Raw genomic sequence first — 8520 nt, 5'->3', positions numbered from 1 at the left:
AACTGTTAAATCCGAATATCGGCGGATAATGCATGTAAGACAACGAAAAGAAGATGACGAAGATTACGAAGGCTTTATATTCCCAAGCAAGTCAACAAAGTCATCGTGAAATTGAAACTTATATTAAAAAAACTGCGCTCGAACTTAATGATCTACTTGTTCGACGAACTAAAATACAAATCAACACAGTGTTTTTGCGTTTTATGGCAAGAGGAAGAATATTGCACAGCGAGCCTGTTTAACAAATGTTCTAGAAGGATTTTTGCATCTCTAGCCTATTGACGATATTGGTTTTATACGGCACGTCCACTCTTTTGTAAGAGTAGACATATTGTTAAAATAGACAGTGCCGCACACGGCAAAAGAAAGCAGAAATCATGAAAAGTTTTATCCTTGTGTTTTGGTCTGCACAACTTCTTTTGTTTTGTCATTTTACAGCGATGTTCTACATTGTATCACCCAAAGAACTGGTATTAGAGTTATCATATATGACAGATTTGAGGACTAAAATATTATTTACAAGAGAGCTACGCCCAAATATATGGACACGTCTGTTCGCAGTACAGTACGGTTTGACGGTACGGTACCGTCAGATCACAGTCTACAAATATATGCACACCAAGCGAAGCAGTACAGTAGGACACAAAATGGCGTCCGATGTCCGCAGAACGTTTAATGACGTCATAGCAAACAAAAACAAATCTCACAGAGCTAACAGAAATATTTAAAATGAATAAAAGAAATAGCCTTCTGGGGAAAAATTTTATCTTCAACCACTGAAAATTTCAAAGCAATTGGTCCAGTATTCGAAGAGAAAAGCGTTTTTTTAATATTTCCACTAGGTGTGTTATTCTCTGTCAAACAACATAATATTGAAACGATCGTTATGTCCACTACGTGTCTAATAAATTGTTGTCCTGCAACAGGGGTCAGTCGCAATCTTTCAAGTTGCATGGTATTTTATTATTGACTCATCTCCGCCACCTAGTGCATTTTTATGCATACTATTTAGTTATTTGGTTGAATACATACATGAAAAAATGACACATTGGAAAGTTGGGTACTGCCGTAGTATGTGTACCAGGTTAGGGTTAGCCCATAATTTTATTCCGATTTTCCCTATTTTAGTTCTATTACGAGTTCGGGGACTGCCTGTGTTAGCCAAGTGAATATCCGCCTGCCTATAAGGCTCCACTCCCTTTACACAACTTGATGTAAATAGGCGATTAAAATTAGTTACCTCCATATTAGTACACAGTAAAGAACAAGCGCTCAAAATTGTTAGTTTTTCACTGTATGCTGAATATACGTACCGTATGTATGGAAAATAAAATACAAGAGAACAATGCACGAATATAGGACACGAAGATCGAGCGATCACACATAGCGGTAAGACCGCAACTGTTCACCGAGTTTACCGAAAAGATCGGCAGGCAAGCGTGATAGAATATATTAGGTATTTTCATTCATTACTAAAAGTCATTTCGATTTCGCCCAAACGCAAGTGCTGAAAGTTTGAAGTAGAATAGTGTATTTATTGCGCTTTAAAGCTAGACTACGATCACCCCAACAACAAGAGAACAAAGCTCAAATATGTGTATACGAAGTTCTCATTATTGACCGCAGTGCCAGTAGCCTACGCGACTTATGTTGAAAAGTGTCGGAGCACCACGTTCGCAAAATCAAACGGGGGAACCTTGACGTAGACCGTCACGTTCGGCTGAATAAAACAATGTTCCCAAAATAAAAATGAAACAGCAAAATTCTGAATTAATTATAAGATATCATAGAACTCTTAGGAATTTAGAACAGTAATAGTGGGACTAGTAATAGCATTCTAGCAACAACAACAATCTTTAACCACTGAAAAGTTCGAAGCAATTGATCCACTATTAAAATAAATAAAATTTCACAACAACAACAACAATTCTAACAGCAATAACAACTTAACAAAACGATCCATAGATCCACTTCATGTCCAGCAAGAACAACAACAATTTAGAAAAATGATCCATATGTGCATTTCGTGTCCAACATGACATTTCAGGCTGAATGGGGACGAGAAAATAACACTGGTGATTGAGTAGCGATATTGTTAATGAAATGTAGGCCTAAGGGGAAAGGTTTTATGATTTGGTTCCATAATTAAGCCTAACCTTCTCTTGAAATTATTATTAGATTTGTACTTGTTTTATAGCTTAGGACCATATACAATATACGAACAAGAGCAAACCTGAAGGTGAAAATGCAATTTCAACAACTGTACATGCATTTAAAGAATCTTCATTCCAATTACTATAGGCCCAACGGCTTGGGATCAATCTAAGTAGGCTATTGTGCTGGCGATGGCAAGAAATAATCTGAGACAAGTCCGGCAAGAAGAGAGCTTGAGCTTTGTATATTTTGTGCCATAACTGGAGTCACTTAAACTTTAGGGAATATTAGTCCAAATTACAGCATACCTATATTTCAATAAGTTTTGGAGTTTTCTCAGTGAAAAAGAGTTACAAAGTAATTGGGTCTTACGAAGGTCGCGTGTCATGCTTATGCATAGTAATAATCGTAACAGTTTATCACCAAAAGTTGCAAGCCCGTCACGTAGTGTCAAATGGCTTTTCAAATTTAGAAAGTACAACAGACAAACTCGCATTTGTCAATTTTATCATAATAGCATGGTTGGTTTGGAATACGAGTTGACATGCGTTTATCGGTCAACCCAAAATCAGAATTAGGCAATCTTTAATACAATAATTTTTCAAATATGATGTGTAAAGGGAGTAGGACGAAATGGGAAAAGTTTTTCGACATTGGGATTGTGGATGTTGGAGTTTCGTTTTCAATAACGACAAATAACAGTGTTCTTCCACAAATTGATTGATTTCATTTTCCTTTAAAAAATGTCATGAAATTATATATGTTTCGACTTTCATGCTGTTTTACTCTTTCTGTGGCATAGAAAAGTTTCCCGTGGCTTTACATACTAGATCTTATAGCTGTAATGTGTTTTTCATCTGTTATCTTTTGTTCATCAACATTTCTCATAATTTCTGATTGTAAACTTGTAGGCCAATATTCACCTGTAGATATTTGAACAGAGGTTGGCAGGGCTGAAGTTGTCCGCAAAACATCTGGAAAGTGACTCACTATGTTCCTTTGTATTGCATTCTATAGATTTATATAGAAACTGGAGTGTCTTGTTGTTGTATAATGGGACAAATTGGTCTGAGGCAATAGTCGAAAAGTCTTCTTATCCGATCATTTACGTTTTGTCCTAGAGGTGTTTTTGAACAAAGCCTCTTCCTTGTTGTTGTTCAACACATCGCTGGTATTCATTATATTTTGAATTCGACAGCGACGATTAAAATGTCAAAATATTCAACTATTTTATGTTAGAAAATTTGTAAATTAAAATTTGTAGTACTGGATCTATCAGCGTCAATCATTTTCGTGGTGCAATTAGTCCTTACTAGAATGTATGTTAACTTTTTACGGCATTGACTATAGAAGTATATAATCCCATTGAGTCAACATATAGATGCTGGCTTAACTCCGAGTTTAATGACGTTTCCATATATTTCATATAGCAAGCGTCACTGGGCAACCGAGGCTATTTGAAATTGCTTAGAAGCGGCATTTTGATTTAATATCGCACAGTCTGCCAGGTCGTATTGTAGTAGAAAGGTAGCTTTAGAAAAATGAAGAAAACAGTGCTGTATAATAATATTGGTTGAACTGTACATTGACATAATTTAAAAAGAGATTATCAAAACTGAAATTGAGTGTCTTAGTCGTCTTTTCTGTATGTTTCAGGGGATGGGTGGTTTGGCAAAATTTATGTTACGCAGTTTTCCCGACAAACGCAACGCGGAAACACCACAAGGTGCGCAATTTTTTATTTTGAAGACGTCAACGCACACAAAAAACGAATCCCATAGAGCCCACAGAAATTTTTGGAATAAATATAAGTCATAGCCTTCTAGCGACAAATACAATCTTTAAGCACTGAAAATTTCTAATTAAAGAAAAAAGGAGATTTTTCATAACAACAAGAAGAAAACGAGAATATCTGTCAGAGACCGAAGACTTATCGATCGAAAGTTGGGGGATCCCCCAAAACAGCGCTCTTACTCCATAGTGACACCTTGTGTCCCATCACTAATTAATTAATAACTCGCTAATTATACCACATAATTCGCCCAAAGTCAATAGGCTTCTGGTCCGAGATAAGATGAATGCACATGCAAAATCTGGAGCAGATTCAATCTCGCTTTCGTGAGATATCGCGTGCATCTAACAGACAAACAGACATACAGACAAACATACAGACAGTTACTTATATTAGTTGAATTCGAGCGTTGAAGAGAGCAAACAATAGATATGAATCTTGTCAATCCGTCTCGTTTACTTGTATTGCGCATCAATACCTCATGAACGGGCTTTATTTAGAAACTAACATTATTTGAGGGCAAATTGTCGGAAGCCTGTATAATAAAACGAATGAGGTATAACGCAAAGATAAAATTTGTAAAACATAATGACAGAATAATAAAGTGTATTGGTTGATGTCAGAATCATATCGGACGAAATATCTCTAATTAATCAATCGTGCTATGAAAAAAGGTGATTAAAGGTAGCCCATACGAGAAAATGTTGTATGTACAATATGCATGCGTAGGTAGATAGTTGTTAGTGAATGTAGAAATTTATCTAAATTTTGGGTTCAAACATTCTGATTCATAATATAAATATATAGAAATTGTTAATGTGATCTTCTGCTCATCAAAGAGTGGTTATAAATGTTTTCATATGTATTCAATACATACAAAGTCGCTATTAACCTCAGTAAGACTCGATAATATGCTGTTTTAAGTCACTCCGTGTGCTTTAGTACTGACTTTAGCACGCTAATCTTCAGATTCAAATATTTAGTTATCTGCAAAATAAACACTGTGGAGATTTGTAAAGCTAATACTGATAAATGTGACACATTCCCTGGATAACGAATATAATATCCGGATTTGAATTATAATTATGACTTGGAAGCCGATTGAAAACGTGTATGATGTTATATTTGTCGTCATTATGATCTTATGTATCTGGACAACTGTTAAATCCGAATATCGGCGGATAATGCATGTAAGACAACAAAAAGAAGATGACGAAGATTACGAAGGCTTTATATTACCAAGCAAGTCAACATAGTCATCGTGAAATTGGAACTTATATTAAAAAATCTGCGCTCGAACTTGATGATCTACTTGTTCGACGAACTAAAATACAAATCAACACAGTGTTTGTGCATTTTATGGCAAGAGGAAGAATACTACACAGCGAGCCTGTTTCACAAATGTTCTAGAAGGATTCTTGCATCTCTAGCCTATTGACGATAATGGTTTTATACGACACGTCCACTCTTTTGTAAGAGTAGACATAATGTTAAAATAGACAGTGCCTCACACGGCAAAAGAAAGCAGAAATCATGAAAAGTTTTATCCTTGTGTTTTGGTCTGCACAACTTCTTTTGTTTTGTCATTTTACAGCGATGTTCTACATTGTACTACCCAAAGAACTGGTATTAGAATTATCATATATGACAGATTTGAGGACTAAAATATTATTTATAAATTGTTGTTAGTCCTGCAACAGGGGTCAGTCGCAATCTTTCAAGTTGCATGGTATTTTATTATTGACTCATCTCCGCCACCTAGTGCATTTTTATGCATACTATTTAGTTATTTGGATGAATACATACATGAAAAAATGACACATTGGAAAGTTGGGTACTCCCGTAGTATGTCTACCAGGTTAGGGTTAGCCCATAATTTTATTCCGATTTTCCTTATTTTGGTTCTATTACGAGTTCGGGGACTGCCTGTGTTAGCCAAATAAATATCCGCCTGCCCATAAGGCTCCATTCCCTTTACACAACTTGATGTAAATAGGCGATTAAAATTAGTTACCTCCATATTGGTACACGGTAAAGAATAAGCGCTCAAAATTGTTAGTTTTTCACTGTATGCTAAATATACGTACCGTATGTATGAAAAATAAAAATAACATACCAGAGAACAATGCACGAATATATGACACAGAGATCGAGCGATCACACATAGCGGTAAGACCGCAACTGTGCAACGAGTTTACCGAAAAGATCGGCAGGCAAGCGTGATAGAATATATTCGGTATTTTCATTCATCATGAAAAGTGTTTCCTCAAATCAAAAAAAAACCGAGGACTCGGACAATTTGAAAGAAAAAAAAAGCCATATCGACTTCGCCCAAACCCAAGTGCTGAAAGTTTGAACTAGAATAGTGTATTGATTGCGCATTAAAGCTAGACTACCATCACCCCAACAACAAGAGAACAAAGCTCAAATATGTGTACACGAAGTTCCCATAATTGACCGCAGTGCCAGTAGCCTACGCGACTTATGTTGAAATGTGTCGGACTCGAAGCACCACGTTCGCAAAATCAAACGTCACGCTCGGCTGAATAAAACAATGTTAATATTAAAAATGAAACAGCAAAATTTTGAATTATTAATAACCTTATAGAGACCGAAGACTTATCGATCGAAAGTTAGGGGATCCACCAAAACAGCGCTCTTACTCCATAGTGACACCTTGTGTCCCATCACTAATTAATTAATAACTCGCTAATTATACGACATAATTCGCCCAAAATCAATAGGCTTCTGGTCCGAGATAAGATGAATTCACATGCAAAATCTGGAGCAGATTCAATCTTGCTTTCGTGAGATATCGCGTGCATCTAACAAACAAACAGACAAACATATATACAAACAGACATACAGACAGACAAATACCTATCAACATACTTACCGATTAAAATCGATAAGTAATAATACTAACAGCAATACTAAAAATTTAACAAAACGATCCATAGATCCATTTCATGTCCAGCAAGAACAACAACAATTTAGAAAAATGATCTATATGTACATTTCGTGTCCAACATGACATTTCAGGCTGAATGGGGACGAGAAAATAACACTGTTGATTGAGTAGCGATATTGTGAATGGAATGTAGGCCTAAGGGGTAAGGTTTTATAATTTGGTTCCATAATTGAGCCTAACCGTCTCTTGAAATTATTATATATTAGATTCGTACTTGTTTTATAGCTTAGGACCATACAATATACGAACAAGAGCAAACCTGAAGATGAAAATGCAGTTTCAACAACTGTACATGCATTCAAAGAATCTTCATTCCAATTACCATAGTCCATAGGCCCAACAGCTTGGGATCAATCCAAGTAAGCTATTGTGCTTGATATGACGAGAAGTAAATCCTGAAGCAACTCCAAACCGGTAAGCAGAGAGCATTAGCTATTTCTAATTTGTGTCATAACTGGAATCACTTAAGTTTGGGGAATATGAGTTCAAATCACAGCATCCCTATATTTCAATCATTTTCGGCATTTTCTCAGTAAAAACGATATACAAAAAAAATCGGGCTCTGGCGAAGGTCGCGTGTTATGCATGGTACTAATCGTAACAGTTTATCACCAAAAGTTGCAAGCTTTTCACGTAGTGTCAAATGGCTTTTCAAATTTAGAAAGTACAACAGACAAACTCGCATTTGTCAATTTCATCATAATAGCATGGTTGGTTTGGAATACGAGTTGACATGCGTTTATCGGTCAACCCAAAATCAGAATTAAGCAATCTTTTATACAATAATTTTTCAAATATGATGTGTAAAGGGAGTAGGACGAAATGGGAAAAGTTTTTCGACATTGGGATTGTGGATGTTGGAGTTTCGTTTTCAATAACAACAAATAACAGTGTTCCTTCACAAGTTTATTGGTTTCATTTTCCTTTAAAAATGCCATGAAATTCTATATATATAATTCGACGTTCATGCTGTTTTACTTTTTCTGTGGCATAGAAAAGTTTCCCGTGGCTTTACATACTAGATCTTATAGCTGTAATGTGTTTTTCATCTGTTATCTTTTGTTCATCAACATATCTCATAATTTCTGATTGTAAACTTGTAGGCCAATATTCACCTGTAGATATTTGAACAGAGGTTGGCAGGGCTGAAGTTGTCCGCAAAACATCTGGAAAGTGACTCACTATGTTCCTTTGTATTGCATTCTATAGATTTATATAGAAACTGGAGTGTCTTGTTGTTGTATAATGGGACAAATTGGTCTGAGGCAATAGTCGAAAAGTCTTCTTATCCGATCATTTACGTTTTGTCCTAGCGGTGTTTTTGAACAAAGCCTCTTCCTTGTTGTTGTTCAACACATCGCTGGTATTCATTATATTTTGAATTCGACAGCGACGATTAAAATGTCAAAATATTCAACTATTTTATGTTAGAAAATTTGTAAATTAAAATTTGTAGTACTGGATCTATCAGCGTCAATCATTTTCGTGGTGCAATTAGTCCTTACTAGAATGTATGTTAACTTTTTACGGCATTGACTATAGAAGTATATAATCCCATTGAGTCAACATATAGATGCTGGCTTAACTCCGAGTTTAATGACGT

This window comes from Styela clava, chromosome 3, assembly GCF_964204865.1.
Source record: "Styela clava chromosome 3, kaStyClav1.hap1.2, whole genome shotgun sequence".
NCBI lineage: Eukaryota > Metazoa > Chordata > Ascidiacea > Stolidobranchia > Styelidae > Styela > Styela clava.
Note: the sequence above shows the minus strand (reverse complement) of the source record.